Below are 17,960 nucleotides of genomic sequence, written 5' to 3' on the forward strand. Positions count from 1 at the left end.
AATCTTTAACAGTTTCAAAATTAAAGGTACGGGCTAGCTAGATTGAGTTGTAACGATTACAAAAAATTAGAAATCATCAAAAACCGATCTAAAATCATACCTTAATCAAGCTAAGAGTGTGTCTAATGATTTAAAACCTAAGAATGGTTTTCTTCCTTTTAATATTCAGCCAAGAAGATAAAAATGAAGCTTAAAATTGATTTTATTTTATTTAACATATAATAATTATGCTAATTACCATTTTAACCTTAATGAAAATCCATTTAAAACATCCATTAAAAGTCCATATATGTCCACTCATACTATTAAGGGTCTAATTACAACATAAGGACCTTCACTTTAATAAACCATGGCTATTAAACACCTTTAACAAGTAGAATGTAACTTTTTACATTTTACACGATTTAGTCATTTTTATCAAATTAACCAACCAATCGATAAAATTAACTCACGAAATTTTCACACATATTAAATAAAATGCTGTAAATACCGACAATAATATTAAAATAATTTTCTGACATCGAATTTGTGGTTTCGAAATCACTATTTTGATTTGACCAAAAACGGGCTGTTACAAGTCTCCCACTAGGGATTTTTGTCCCCGAAAATCTTACCAGTGAATAGGTTGGGATACTGTTTTCTCATAGCATCCTCAGGTTCTCATGTAGCTTCTTCAACCCCGTGTCAATGTCATAATACTTTCACTAATGTGATTTCTTAACTCTTTGATCTCACGAGCTAAAATTCGAATCGATTCTTCAGCATATGACATATCAAACTGAATTTCAACCTTGATCGGAGAAATTACATGTGAAGGGTCGGATCGGTATCGCCAAAACATCGACACATGAAACACATTATGTATTTTCTCTAACTCAAATGGTAAAGATAGTCGATATGCCGCTGGCTCAACTTGCTCAGTAATCTCATACGGTCCAATGAATCGCGGGCTCAATTTCCCATTCCGACCAAACCGCAATATCTTTTTCCACGGTGACACTTTTAAAAACACTTTATCCCCGATCTAGAACTCAATATCTTTCCGTTTCAAGTTTGTGTACAATTTCTGTCGATCCGAAGCTGCTTTTAAACTATCGCAAATTACTTTCACTTTTTCTTCAGTCTCTCTGATTAGATCAACCCCGTGAATCTTATTTTTGCTGAACTCACTCCAATACAATGATGTTCGACATTTACGACCGTATAGAGCTCCGTATGGTGCCATCTTTATACTTGATTGAAAGCTATTATTGTAAGCAAATTCAATTGGCGATAGATATTTCTCCCAGCTACCTTCAAACTCAAGAGTACAACAACGCAACATATCCTTAAGTATCTGAATAACTCGTTCGAATTGACCATTCGTTTGCGGGTGAAATGCAGTGCTAAAATGTAGCTTCGTACTTATAGCTTCGTACCTAAAGCTTCTTGCAATTTCTTCCAAAATCGCGAAGTGAATCTTGAATCTCTATCCGAAACAATAGATAATGGCACTCCATGCAATTGAACAATTTCTGAGATATACAACTCAACCAATTTATCAAGTGATAATCCGTACGTACAAGAATAAAATGATCTAATTTTGTCAATCTGTCAGCAACAACCCAGATCGCATCTTTTTTTCGGAGATAAGGGCAAACCCGATATGAAATCCATAGTTATTCTATCTCATTTCCACTCGGGAATCATAATAGGCTGTAATAAACCTGAAGGCACTTGATGCTCAGCTTTGACTTGCTGACAAATCAAACATTTCGAAACAAATTCTGAAATATCTCGCTTCATGTCGTGCCACCAATAAAGCTATTTTAAATCATTATACATTTTCGTGCTTCACAAATGTACTGATAAACAACTACTGTGTGCTTCATTTAAAATCTTCCGAATAAACTCAAAATTTCTTAGTACACATATTTTATCACGAAACATCAAACAGTCATCAGGCCCTATTCGAAACTCTGAATCAAAAGTCGACTCACACTGAGCTCGTTTTACTTGAAATTTATTATCAAATTTTTGAGCCTCACAAATATGCTGTAGAAATAACGGTCTCGCATTCAACTCGGCTACTATCGAACCATCATCAGACAAAGCTAATTTAAAGCAAATAAGGACTTTTGATTCAAAGCATTAGCAACTACGTTCGCTTTTCCCGGATGATAGTCAATCACTAATTTATAGTCTTTTAGCAATTCTAACCATCTTTGCTGTCGCAAATTCAAATCTTTCGGAGTCATCAGATATTTCAAACTTTTGTAGTCGATATAAATATGGAATTTCTCACCAAACAAATAATGATGCCAAATTTCAATGCGAACACTATAGCGGCTAACTCTAGATCATGCGTCGGATAATTCTTTTCATGTGGCTTCAACTGTCTTGAGGCATAAGCTACAACTTTGCCTTCCTGTATCAAAACACAACCCAGGCCATTTAACAATGCATTACTGAAAACTATGAATTATTTACCCGACTTAAGCTGAACTAATACAGGTGCCTCTGTCAATAATGCTTTCAACTATTCGAAGCTCTGATGACACTTTTCTGACTACTCAAATTTAACATCTTTTTTAAGCAATCGTGTCATCGAAGTCGCAATCATCGAGAAATCTTTCACAAATCTTCTATAATAGCCGAATAGTCCCAGAAAGCTACAGATTTCGAATATATTTCTCGGAGGCTTCCAATCTATAATCGTAGAAATTTTACTTAGGTCAACTCAGATACCCTCGGCTGAAACTATATGCCCTAGAAAACCAACCTCTTGTAGCCAAAACTCACATTTGCTGAACTTTGTAAACAACTGTTTGTCTCTAAAAGTTTGTAACACAATTCTCAAATGCTCGGCATGCTCAAATTCATCATGAGAGTAAATCAAAATATTATCAATAAACACAACTACGAATCGGTCTAACTACGGTCTGAAAGTTCGGATCATCATGTCCATTAAAATAGCGAGTGCATTTGTTAGTTCGAAAGGCATAACAAGGAATTTGTAGTGTCCGTACCTTGTTCTAAATGCAGTCTTTGGCACATCTGAGTCTTTAACTCACAACTGGTAATAACCCTATCTCAAGTCAATTTTTGAAAACATTGTGGCCCCTTTTAACTAATCAAACAAATCATCTATTTATGGCAAAGGGTATTTATTCTTAATCGTCACTTTGTTGAGTTATATATAGTCTATAAACATTCTCATCGTGCCATCTTTCTTTTTCACAAATAACACCAGTGCACCCCAGGGAGAGAAACTCGGTCTAGCAAAACCTCTATCTGTCAACTCTTGTAACTGGCTTTCAATTCTTTTAACTTTGTCGGAGCCATTCTATACGGAGCTATTGATATCAACGTTGTTCTCGACACTAACCAAACTCAATCTCTCTGATAGAAGGTAAACCTGGTAACTATTCGGGAAATACATCTAGATACTCGCACACAACTGGTACAGATTCAATCTTTGATTCAGACACTTTTGTATCTAATACGTATGCAAGGTATGCATCACAACCCTTTTTCATACATTTTTTTAGCTAACATAGATGATATCACAGTAGGTAACTCACTCGAATCACTATATTTAATTCGAAGAATTTCATCGTTCTGACATTTCAATTCGACAATATTTCGTCTACAATTCACTATAGTATCATGCATCGTTAGCCAATCCATACCCAAAATCACATCAAATTCATGGAATGCAAACAACATCATATTAACCGGAAAACAAAAATCTCGATTCATTAACGGACAATTCTTGTAGACTTTTTCAACCACAACATATTTATCTAAGGGGTTCGATACTCTAATCACAAATTCAGTAGACTCTATAGGCAAAGTCTTACTAGATACTAAATTCATACATATATAAGAATGAGTTGATCCTGGATCTATCAATGCAATTACATTAGTATCATAAAGAGTGAAAGTACCGGTGATAACATCTAGAGATGACGCTTTTTCGCGAGTGCAAATAATGTAGGCTCTAACAGGTGCTGTGGCCTCAAACCTCATAGCTGAATCCTTTGTCGCCCCTCTACTACCACTTATATTTCCGGCAACTCTAGATGGTCTACCTCTATTCAACGTGTTACTTGGTCTCACATTCTGAACTTTATCTTTCTCATCTGGCTTAGGGCAATCTCGGATGAAGTGATCTGGCGAACCACATTTGTAACAAGCTTTACTATTTTTATTCCAGCATTCTCCATAATGTCGTCCCCCACACTGCTAACATTTGGGTTTGTTGTCTCTTACACTGCCAACACTCGATACTGATGTAACTTGAGCTTTAGAACCTGAGTATTATTTTCTATGATTTCTGTTCGAATATTCATTTGAAGCATTTGGGTGAGCATATGAATCTCTGAATTTCTTTGACAAAGATTGATACGGTTTACTCATCGATCTTTTTCTCGAGTTTCTAGCTTCTGAATCTACTTTTCTCTTTTCTTTACTAAAATCTTCGGCTTTACAAGCCCTTTCAACTAGAACGACAAATTCTTTCAACTCTAGAATTCTGACTAGAAGTTTTATATATTCGTTCAGCCCATCAACAAATCACTTACATATTATTTCTTTAATAGACACATACTCTCAAGCATACTTGCTTAACCGTACGAATTCTCTTTCATACTCAGTGACAGTCATTCGGCCTTGTTTTAACTCTAGAAACTCTTTATGCTTTTGATCAAGGAATCGCTGACTTATATATGTCTTTTGGAACTTCGTCTGAAAGAATTCCTAGGTAACCCGTTCTTTCGGAACCACAGATATTAACGTGTTCCACCATTAAAAAATAGTGTCTCTCATTAAAGATACAACACATTTAATACATTCATTAGGAGTACAAGACAATTCATCGAATACTCGAATCGTATTTTCAAGCTAGAACTCAGCTCTCTTAGCATCATCATCAATAGTAGACCGAAACTCTTCAACCCCATGTTTACGAATTTTATCTACTAGCGGCTTGTTCCACCGTATTGAATCTACAACTTGAGGAACAATAGGGATTTTTTGAGGAATAGGTGGGGGTGTGGGTTGTTGAACAGCGGGATTTATCCGGACATACTGAGTAAACCACTCGTTCATCATCTAGAAAAAGGCTTCTTGAGCCTCACCTCCGTGACCATTCGACACGGGTCTAGATTCAGTAGGCGTTGTCCCTTGAGCGGGAGCAGGTGTATTACTCTCTACATCATCGGCTACAGCTCGTTCGGGACCCATTACTATACAAAAACACAATTTAAACTGTTAGGAATCATCACACTATCACAGAGTATATCTGGAATGTATAGCTAGACTCTCACACACGCTACGTTAGTCCTAAAATCAACTAAACTGTAGTTCTGATACCAATAAAATGTAATGCCCCTAACCCGTATCTGTCGCCGGAGTAGGGTTACGAGGTATTACTTGTGATATCTCGAATTAGGGCCTAAATGGAATAGTGATTTTGAAACCATAATTCTGAAGTAGAAAAATTTATTCCGATTAATTTTTATAATTTATTGAGTGATTAGATGCATGTGTTAGAATATCGATAGAAAATTTCATGAATTGCATGTCTAATTTGCCTATTAGGACTTAATTGCAAAAGTTGATAAATATGAGTTTTAGATGTTAAAGGATTAATTGAAGAGCATAATTGAAGTAGAGGTCCTTAAATGATAATTATACCATTAGGTTTTCATGGACAAAAATGGACATATATAGGTAGAAATAACCAAAGTTTTTAATGAAGGTATTTTAGTCATTTGGTAATTAAAAGATTAAAAAAAGGAAAAAGATGGCAAAATATGTCCATCTTCTTCATTAGGACGAAATTTCAAGGGTTCTCCATAGCTAGGGTTTGTTTCAAGCTTCCAAGCTCCATAGTAAGTGATTCCAAGCCCAAGTGAGTAAACAGAATTCCATACTCGATCTCATAGATACATATGGAATTACGTTTTTGGAGTGCCGGTAACTTGATTTAGCTTATTCTAGCAATAATTTAACCTAGGATTTATATTTGGCAAAATACCCATAGGTGAAATGTGTTTATTTTGATGTTTTATGGTAGAATATGAAGCTTTAAATTGTATTAAACAATTTTTGCTAAACAATTTTACGTGAAACGAGTAAAATGACATAATCGGTAAAAATACCTAATGTTTATAACTACATGTTAGAGTGAGAATTTGATGTTTTTATAGAAGGGAAAATGACCAGAATGTCATAAAACATAAGAATTTTGGAAAAAAAAATTAATTTTCGAGTTTTGGGGCAAAAGTGTAAATATGCAAAAGTTTAGGGGCAAAATCGTAATTTTTCCAAAGTTAGAGTTAAGGACTATTTTGATAAATTTGAGTATTAAATTAGCTAAATGTGTTATTTTAGACCAAGAAAGACATGGAATCGACCTTGATCGGGAAAAGGAAAAGATTGTGGACTAAATTGTAAAATTTCTTTATTTTGTACCGAGGTAAGTTCATGTGTAAATAAGGTAACATAATTTTTATTTTAAGTGATTTAATGATATTTATATGATATTATACTTATTATCATGAAATATTATGCTTTGTGAATTAGTATTTGGTAATATGCAAATTGTGTGAACAACTTGATAAGTATGAGATCCTAGCAATTATCGGAAGACGATTAAAATGTGTAATTGAGAAGAATACCGTTTGAACCTTGGAAATAGATTAGGGTACAAGTGACATGTCACTAGGATGGTTGAGTTCCGAACTCGTTGAGTTGATTCCGAGTTTGTGAGATGTAACTAGGCATCCAAGCTCGTTGAGTTGAGTCCGAGTTCACTTATGGATGTGAACGCCCGAGATCGTTGATTTGAGTCCAAGTTCACTTATGAGTGGGTTACATGGTAGCTTGGCTACATAATTTCCGCAGGCTATTGAGTTTGTCTAGCTGCGGGTATGACACTTATGTGCATGAAATCCGTGTATTCGAATCATATTCTGATGTGTTAAACGGGTAAATCTTAAGTGGATAAGGTGAGTACCTAAAACGAAGGTGACATGTTGGTAAGTGTGGTGAATGAGAAAATTTGTAAAGGTATGTACTTAACACTCGGGTTGAGACTTCAATATAACAATAATATGGTAGGATCATGAATGAGAAATATGATATGAATGCTTTGGTGATATTATGCAAATGTGGATTTCGTATTATTGCATGGTTATGTTACTTGTTATTTACATGTGAACTTACTAAGCAATTATGCTTACTCCCTCCTCTCTATTGTTTGTAGTTTTTTCAAGTTGACTAGGAGATCGGGAACGGTCGGAGGCACGCTCACACTATCAACAAATATTTCGGTATAATGACTTGTATATTTTGGGAATATGGCATGTATAGCATTATAACCATTTTGTGTATATAATCTTATGATATGGCTCATGGATGGCATGGAAATGTTTGAGAATGATTAGCTATTAAAGTGGCTAATCAAGATTATATTTGATAACACGTATGCTTTATGTGCTAACTAATCTATGGAAATCCATAAAATGGTGAAATTGGCTATAAAATAGCTAAAAATACTAGAGATAGAATTAGATGATTAATAAAATATATAATTTAAGCTTAATGAATATATTTTCATTTGGAAGAAATAAAATAGGTAAAAGAGTTGTATTTTATGAGATATTTAAGTTTTGGTGAAACAGGATCAGAGCGATTTCTAGGTCCCCTATTTTGACTTTATAAATTCACCATAAATTTTGTAAAAATAATTTGGACTAAAAATTTATATGTATGGATTCCTTATTGAGTCTATTTTTAATAGAAACAAACTACATGGTCATTGGATCTCTGTACAGGAATAAATTTGATTTGTAGTGCACAGGGGTTAGAGTAGTCGAACCCTGAAACAGGGGAGACTTCTAATAAACTGTACTAATTGGCCCTACAAAAAAATTTTAGAAAAAAATTAGTAAGTAGATATATGAGTCTAGTTTTAGGGAAAATTTACAGAATTTTATTTCGAGTTTCGTAACTCGAGATATGATTTTTTTATCCACTATGATGCAGATGGACAGTTTACTACGAGAATTGTTTGAACTTGTTTAAATGCTAAAATAAGTTTAGTAATGTCTCATGCTCGACTCCGGAAACGGTCTCGGGTAAGGGGGCGTTACATTACTGATCAATACACAACGTATAGCATAAATTTATCAACTATAAAGCATTCATTCTCATAAATCATTCAACACAATCACATTGTCTCTTATAAGGGCCTACGAGGCCTTAAACATGCTTTAGAAGTAGTTCGAGACTAAACCGATATCATACGAAAATTTTAGAAACTTAGTAAAATTTCAATCATACAGGGGTCGCATGCCCGTGTAAATAGGCTGTGTACCTCACACGGCTCCAAACATGCTTGTGTCTTAGGCCGTGTAGAAACAGGGAATACATATTAACTTGTATCACACGGCTGAAGACACGCCCGTGTGCCAGACCGTGTGAAAACTGGAGGGTATACTGAATTATGCAACATGGCCATGTCACATGCCCATGTGCTAGACCGTGTGCCAATTAGGGGGTATACTGACTTGTACCACACAATTAGTCACACGCCTGTGTGTGAGACCTTGTGGGGCATACTGACTTTATTTTAATAACAACACCAGGGGACACACAGACGTGTAACATGACCGTGTGTCGCACACAGCCAAGATACACACCCGTGTCTTTGTCTATGTCGACAAAAATAGGCCATTTACAAGGCCAATTTGCCACCCTAACTCATGCTCACCTAAACAACCAAAATGGTACCATTTCGTCATACAATTAAGCAGCCAAAAACATCAATCAAATCCACAATTCATGCAATATCCATTTCAACCAATTTCAATACTCAATTCAATGCCATTTACCTAATCAAATACTTATCAACTTAACTTCTAAAATCATACTTCATCAAAGCATTCCTCAAGCATTTATACTCCACAAAACAATTAACCATATTCATACCAAACATGCCAAAGTAAGCCATTTCTATCAATATTAACATAATTTACAAGCCAACTCTCATGGCTATTATCACAACCAAAATACCATATCTAGCCTACACATGCCATATACCATATATACACAACTCAAAAGTACCAAATAGATGTTCAATAGTGCGATGATGTTCCAGATGACTTCCGGATCCGAGCTAGCCTTGATTCACTATAAAACATAGAAAAATAACACGAAATAAGCTTCATAGCTTAGTAAGCTCGTATGTAAATGACTTAATTCATCGTATAAATGTAAATCAACCAATTTCACATTAACTACAAACCTTTCTCATGTCTTAAAACATGATTAAGTATCATCTTATTGAACTTTCTCTATTTAATACTCAAATAGGTTTTATACATACCTGTATCGTATCGTACTAACTTCTTTCTCAACCACATCATTCGTTTACCCGCTCAACCATTCAGAATAGAAATTGGATACTCAATAGTCTCATATGATGAGTACCTATACCATGGCCCGTAGCCAAATCAAGGTAACTCATCCGAAGAACAATTATCATGGCCCAAAGCCAAATCATCCGATATGTATGGCCCGAAGCCAAATCGGTTCCTAAAGTTTAACCGAGATTTCACACTTTCCGTTTCTATCATCGAATGCATTCATAAAGTCGTTTTCATAATTTGAACATTATCCATAATCTCATAATCAAAGCTTTTAATGTACTTTTATAATGAAATTATCACATTCCAACTTATTTTGTATTCGGAATTTGACAGATTGGATATACTACTCGATAACCTTGCTTTTCCCCCGATCTAATTCTAGATTCCTCTTTTCTTAATCTAAATATATTCAAAATTAACTTATTTAATCAACCATTCATTCAATTTAGTCTAAGACATACATTTAGGCCTATTTTCACATTAGCCCCTAAACTTTCAAATTTAATCAATTTAGTCCGTAATTTCACGAATACACAAAATTCTCATAATTTCAATAAACCTAAGCTTGGTCGAATTATTCATAGGCCCTTAGCAACCCAAAACTTTCATTTATTTCACATTTTAACTACTCAATTTGCAAATTTCACAATTTAATCCATATTATGTATTTTCATCAAAAATCACTTTACAAAACATGAAAATCCATCATCAAGCTATCATATTTCAACATTAAACATCAAAGAACACCTAGATTCAACAATGTCAACTCTAAAAATCTTTAACAATTTCGAAATTAAAGGTATGGGCTAGCTAGATTGAGCTGCAACGATTACAAAAACATAGAAATCATCAAAAATCGAGCTAAAACCGTACCTTAATCAAGATAGGAGTGTGTCAAATGCTTTAAAACATAAGAATGGTTTTATTCCTCTTAATATTCAACCAAGAAGATGAAACTGAAGCTTAAAATTGATTTTGTTTTATTTAACATATAATAATTATGCTAATTACCATTTTAACCTTAATGAAAATCCATTTAAAACATCAATTAAATGTCCATATATGTCCACTCATACTATTAAGGGTATAATTACAAGATAAGGACCTTCACTTTAATAAAATATGGCTATTAAACACCTTTAACAAGTAGAATGTAACTTTTGTATTTTACGCGATTTAGTCATTTTTATCAAATTAACCAACCAATCGATAAAATTAACTTGTGAAATTTTTACATCTATCAAATAACATACTGTAAATATGGACAATAATATTAAAATAATTTTCCAACGTCAGATTTGTGGTTCCGAAACCACTGTTTTGATTTGACCAAAAACGGGCTATTACAAGGGGGCTATTACAAGGATTTGACCAAAATCATGTTTAAAGCATAACATAACATCACATGTACTCAAATGCTTTAACTTACCTATTTAATCCGTCTCATTAATTTATTAAAATTTTCTACTAATTACATACATACAAGCATATATCATTCACATCCACATTTTCATTTACTTCATTTCTAAACCAACATATATATATGTAAGTTGAATATTTAAACAAAAGTTCACTCCTAACATTTATACAAACCAAGCTTTAATTAAATCCATATCAACCCTATACATGCCATATAAATCATAGTATATGTTACAAAAAATACCAGAATAAGTTGGATAGTGTGGCTTGATGTGTTGATCCGATCTCCTAACGTCACGTTAATCTACAATGACATTAAACAACACGAGTAAACTTAATGAAGCTTTGTAAGTTTGATAGGTTAAACATAAATCTTACCGACCCTATTATAACCCATCAATTAAATAAATTCATTCAATGTAAATTCCCTGTCAACCACAACTTCAATCGATGAATATGCTTATTTGAGACCAATACCAATAATAGCAATAAGTCTCCCAATTTCAATTATATAAGTCACTTACCAAATCTTACCAAATCGGAGAACGGCTTACAAATATGAGTACATCATTTTCAGAAGCCCGAAAGCTGAACAAAAGCACATAAGTGCTAAACAAAAACCCATAAGGGTTGAACGGAAGCTCATAAGAGCTGAATGAAAACCCATAATGGTTAAACAAAAGCTCAAAAGAGTTGAACGGAAACTCATATGAGTTGAACAAAAGCTCGTGAGAGCTAAACGGAAAGTAAACACAAAAGTTCACAACAGATACTGAACCTCGATTTACTTGGGTAATTTGCCGTCAATTCCTCCTTTACTATCTTGCGCCACACAACGATTGTACTCAAATCTTGCGTTCCATTTAACTCGGATATTCACCTCAAATTTATATCTTAACAATAATTTTATTTTCAAAAATATACTAAATATATAATACCATTCATCAATTCAATATAATTATTAAAGTTTAACCATACGAACTTACTTGGGTTACATTGTAAGATTTGTAGAAGTTTAAGGACTATTTTGCTAATTTTCCTTTTTCACGAGTATCTATGGGCTCTTAATCTAAAATATAAAATTACTCATTCATTAGCATATATTTTAGTTCCAATTCACTTCACAATTAATACCCCTCAATTTTTTTAAATTTACACAATCACCCTAACTTTAACAACTTTTGCAATTTAGTCCCTTATTAATTAGTCTATCAAATGAACTAATTTTTCTCAATTGACAATTTATCTAAATATTCTAAGCTATCATATAGCCCTTGATAAACAGAAATTTAATACCAAACCCTAATATTTAGTCTTTTCACAACTTAGTCCTAAGATCAATATTTATCAAAATCACTTTATAAAATCGTCATACAATAAAATTAAAGCTCTAAACATGTTATTTCATCAAAAACATCCAATATTCATCAATGGTAACTTTCAAAATTTTCAATAAAATCAAAAACTAATGAAATAGCTAGTTGGACCTAATTGTAAAAGTATTAAAAACACAATAATTACAAGAAAAAGACAAGAATTAAACTTACTTGAACCTAAAATATGAAAACCAGCCTTAAGAGCTCTTCAATGGTGTTTTTGGGGGTTTTTTTTTTTTACTAAAATAAGATAAAAAATACCAAAATAATACAAAGTAAAAATTATGTACCAAAATGGTACATTTGGGATGGTGCCGCCTATGGCAGAGGCATAACCACCCCATGTCTAATCAAAAATTCTATTTAAAAATAATAAAAAAAAACAAAAAGCTAAAAAAAAAGCTGGCAAAAAAAAAAAACAAAAGCTGGCAGATTGAGGGGGTGCTAGAGGTGGCACTGGTTATGCCTCTGGCAGATGCGGCACCTTGATGGAACGGTTCATACAGCAGCCGTTTGTTGTTTTGTTTTGGTGACCATTATAAGATCTCTTATGTTTCAGCAGTAGAAACAAGAAATAGCAAGGAGGAGAAGAAGAATGAGAAAAAAAAAGGATAAGAGAAGAAGAAGAAGAAGAAGAAGAAGAAGGAGAAGGAGAAGTGAAAAGGTAATTTTTTTTTATCAAGGTGCTGCCTCTGCCAGAGGCACAACCAGTGTCATCTCTTCTAGAGGTGCAACCAGTGCCGCCTCTGTCAGAGGCACAACCAATGCCACCTCTGGCACCCCCTCGATCTGCCAGCTTTTTTTTTTTCCGCTAGCTTTTTTTTTAGGTTTTTGTTTTTTTTTAATTTTTAAACAGAGTTTTTTTTTTAGCTTTTTTTAAATTTTTAAACAAAATTTTTTATTTGACATGGGGTGGTCACGCCTCTACCATAGGCGGCACCACCCAAAATGTACCATTTTGGTACATAATTTTTGCTTTGTATTATTTTAGTATTTTTTTTTATTTTTTTGTCCTATTTTAATAAAAAAAACCCTGTTTTTGGACAGAAAATTGGAGAAGAAATAGTCTAAAAACTCTTAAAATCTCATTTCAGCCATTTTAATTTTAATTTTATTTCCAATTTTGCCCTTAAATCACCTAATTCCATTATTTTTTTCTACTTATGCCGCCTCAGCCTTTACTTAGGCTAATTTACTCTTTAAGTCCTCCCTATTTACATTTAGGCCATTTAATCATTATTTCCTTAATTAGAAAGTTTTGCATCTTTTTCAATTTAGTCCTTTTTAATTAATTAACTATCAAAACGTTAAAATTTTCTAACGACACTTTAATACTACCTTAATGATACTCTGTAAATATTTATAAAAATATTTACGGCTCGATTTGTAAAATCGAGATGTCAATACCTCATTTCCTAAACCATTTAACCTAATAAATCCTTATAAAACACAAATTACTAATTCAAAAATCTTTCTAAAATCATATTTAACTCATAATTATTTAATAATAAAATTTACGAGCTTACTAAATCGTCAGATTTGGTGATCTCGAACCACTGTTTCCGACACCATTGAAAATTAGGTTGTTACAAGAAATTATTTTTAAGAATATTATAGTAATATATGTATTTAGTAGACCTTATAAAATAAAAAATTAATAGATAATTTAAAATATTAAAATTACTAAGATATAGATAAATTATTTTAAATATTTTGATTAATTAATATATAATTATATTAATTTATTTATTATATTAAATAAATGAAGAATATTGAAAATTTAAATAAATGATTAAAAACAAAAAATAAAATATACAATGAAATTTTATAATAAGTGAATAAAGTGAAAATTTTAAGGCCTGAATGAATTGTAATAAAATAATTAAAAGTTTTTTTAAAAGGTAAAACGTGGAAGCAATATAAGAAAAAAAAAAAAATGGGTTTGAGGATTAATTCAAATATAGGGTTAAAATTATTTATAAAAAGAAAAATAATATTTATTAATATAGAGTTAATATTCTAAAATTAGAATATAAATCATCAGTCTGAAACTGCAATTATTAAATCAAACAAAAGATTAATGTTGAAGGTATAAATCAAGGGAATATTAATAATAATATAATAAGATGAATGGGTGCATAGAAAAGACTAAAAACAAGGGTACATTAATGGTTAGTTTTGGTCAACAACCAACACTAAAATCTAAGATTGATCATTGCTATTCGATTCACCGCCCACCCATGCCATTATACAGTACCCTCCATGGTCTCCCCAACTTTATTTTGGGATTCTTGAAACTACATTTTTATTTTGCCTATGGCCCTGCTTTCAAGCTTCTTATCTTCACATTTCCCTTTGTTTTCTTCTTTAAAAATTTATTATCCCTGCTGCAAATATCCTTTTTAAAACCAATGTCTCTATTTTGTTTTGGTAAATTATTAAAATAGTTACAGATTATATTTTAATTATTTATATTTAACATTTTAGTCATCGGCGTAAATTATTATTAATGGTATAACAATAAGTTAACATGGTACATTAAATCATCATTTCAAATAAAAATTTTAGGTTAAATTATACAATTGGTCCCTATATTTTTTCGTCTCGAGCAATTTAATTTTTTTCTTTATGTTCTTTGAACTTTCCTTTTTTTTTTCTTTTTTTTTTCGTTCTCTTCTGCTTCTCCCTCAGCTTCCTCCCTTCTCCATTTTTTTTAACGTAGTTTTTCTATATTTTCCATTTGTTAAAACTAGTCCCTATATATACTTTTATTTTTTTGAACAATTTATTTTTTCTTTATTTTCCTTTTCTTCTTCCCTTTATTTTCTCTCTTATCATATTTTCACTATAGAAACATAATCTTTGCCCACTAAATAAACCAAGTCTTTGTTTCTTTCACATTATTCCTAAATTGAATTTCACTCAAAATTGAATATCAATCATTTTAATCAAATATCAATTTGAATATAACATAATTTTGAAACTAAAATTGGATCTAACTAATCAATATAAAAATCATATCATTAATCAAATCTAAACATAAATTGAATTCTTTATATTCAAAACAAATTTTTCTGTTTCCAAACTTTTACAAAATCATGTGGATTATTCATTTCCTTTTCTTTTATTTTCTGATGAATAAAATTAAGCAAACGATAAAATTAATCTAAACATTCTTGGATATTCCCAAGCAAGCTTGATTGGAAGTCAAGCATGGATGAACCAAAGAGAGAAAGGGAGTATGGAACCAAACTGGTTTGGGTGAAGTTGAGGGTAAGTTTCTTATGATGGTCGTTTTAGTCATTGAGGATAATTTTAGTCATTGAAAGTGTAGAGCTCATTTAAATAATCTGTGAAACAATATAGTTTTGAGACGACGAGAATGTTGTAGGTAAGATAGATAGATAAGGTGGTCGTGGGGGTTGGTTAGGAGGTTAAGGGAACAGGCTCAAGAAACTTTGTTGAGGGTGGACTATCATAAGTCACGACTAGCAAAGTCTTCGAGTGAGGCGAGCTTGTGGACTAGGTCATTTTAATATCCAAATTGGTTTGTTAAAATGATGATGGATGATGAGGGTTTGTAATTGTGGGTAGAGGCGAAGCTAGGGGGCTGGCATGGGCCCCGCCCTCCCTAAAAAGAAAATTTTTTATTTAGACCCTTAAAATTTTTTAAAAAATTTAAATTAGTAAAGGAAAAATTGCACTTCCCCCCTAAATTTATAAAAATTCGATTTAATCATTTACAAATTATAAAGATATAGACTATAAAAAATTAAAATTTTATCCGGCCCGCTTAAAAAATTGCTCTAGCTTTGCCTCTGATTTGTGGGGTGAGAATAAGCAAAGCAAGTTTTATTTTGGTTTCAGGTTTTGCCTTTTCCTTTTTCATAAACATAAAAAAGTTTTAACAAATGGAAAATATAGAAAAATTACGTTAAAAAAGATGGAGAATGGAAGAAAATAGAGGGAGAAGCAGAAGAGAATGAAAAAAAAAGGAAAGTTAAAAGAACATAAAAGAAAAAATTAAATTACTCAAAACGAAAAATTATGGGGACCAATTGTATAATTTAACCTAAAATTTTTGTTTGAAATGATGATTTAACGTATCACGTCAGCTTACCATTACACCGGTAACGACAATTAATGGCTCTATGACTAAAATATTACAACGCGTTAACGTAAGTGACTAAAATATAATATTTTAAATATAAGTGACTAAAATGTAACATGATGTAAACAAAAGTGACTATTTTGATAGTTTACCTATTTTGTTTTCTATGATTTTGGGTGTAATTTTTTTGATTAACCGTATTTTTAGCTTTCAAACTAAAAAAAAAATGACTTAATTTTGTTTACTTAATTGAATCCATGAACTAATAAAATTGGTCAAATAGGCCCTTTGATTAATATTGATCCTTAATACTTAACGGTAAATAGACGTGGCCGTTAACAGGTGCCATGTCAGCATCGTTTATTGACGTTGCAATGCCACACCATCACTAATCATTGATGTGGCAATTCACATTATCATTGAAGCTAAAGTGGCAACTTTACGTCATCATTAATTACTGACGTAGTGCTTCCACATTATCATTGAAGACTAATGTGGTAGTGTCATGTCATCATCAAATATTATCATGTCAATGTCACATCAATAAAAAAATCAAATTATATTTTAACATTATTTTTAAATAATACATAATGAATTTGAACATCTAATTTGTCTAAATTCATTATAGAATTATAAAAATCAAAATTTATAAAATATTAAAAATCATTAAAATTTATAATAATTGTTAGAGATTAATTCAAAACATTTTTTTATAGATTTTATAAAAATAGATTTATTAAAACCATAAAAATTAGAATTTTTTTATAAATTTGTTAGAAACTAATTTAAAATCATAAAATTTTATAAAATAAATTAAAGGCTTATTAGTAAAAAAAGCCTTTAGTGAAAGATAAAAAATCAATTAAGCCCTTAACAAAATTTAGCATCCAATTGAGCTCTTAAAGGATGAAAAATAAATCAATTAAGCCCCTCTTTTAATGTTTACTAGGTTTGACCATTATGTTTCATTGATGTGGTTGATAGACCAATCGTCTAGCAACGCATGGCAGCCATGTGTATATCATGTTGATGTGGCATCTTAGATGTGATTTTTTAAATAATTATTTTTTAAAAATATTTGTTGATGTGACATTTTAACACGTTAGCATAATGTACATGCGGTTATCAATGTGCTGATTGGCCTATCAACCATGTTAGTGAAACTTAGTAGTCAAACTTGGTCAACATTAATGAAAGGGCTTGACTGATTAATTTTTCATCCTTTAAAGGCTCAATTGAGTGCTAAATTTTGTTGAAGGTTTCATTTTTTTTTAAATTTTTCATTGAGGAAGCTTAAATTAAATATTTTATTAAAGTAAAGCTGTTCATCATTAATTAAAAAAAAAAAAGGCCATGCGGCATTGTCACACCTGCAAATGGTGCTGATATGAGTGTTACTAACGGCTATGTTAGTATTGTTGTTAAGTATTAGCGGCGAATGTTAATCAAAGGGTTTATTTTGTTAGATTTTTTAGTTTAAAGGCTCAAGTGGACGCAAAAATCACATAACCTTAATTAAAAAAATTTGATGGTTAAAAATACCATTAAGCCCTAATTTTTTTTATTTGTTATGATTCCTCTTATAATAATATGATTTTTAAAATTTGAATTTAATTTTTTTTTGAAATATAATGT

The sequence above is a fragment of the Gossypium arboreum genome, chromosome 8 (genome assembly GCF_025698485.1).
Source record: "Gossypium arboreum isolate Shixiya-1 chromosome 8, ASM2569848v2, whole genome shotgun sequence".
Taxonomy (NCBI): domain Eukaryota; kingdom Viridiplantae; phylum Streptophyta; class Magnoliopsida; order Malvales; family Malvaceae; genus Gossypium; species Gossypium arboreum.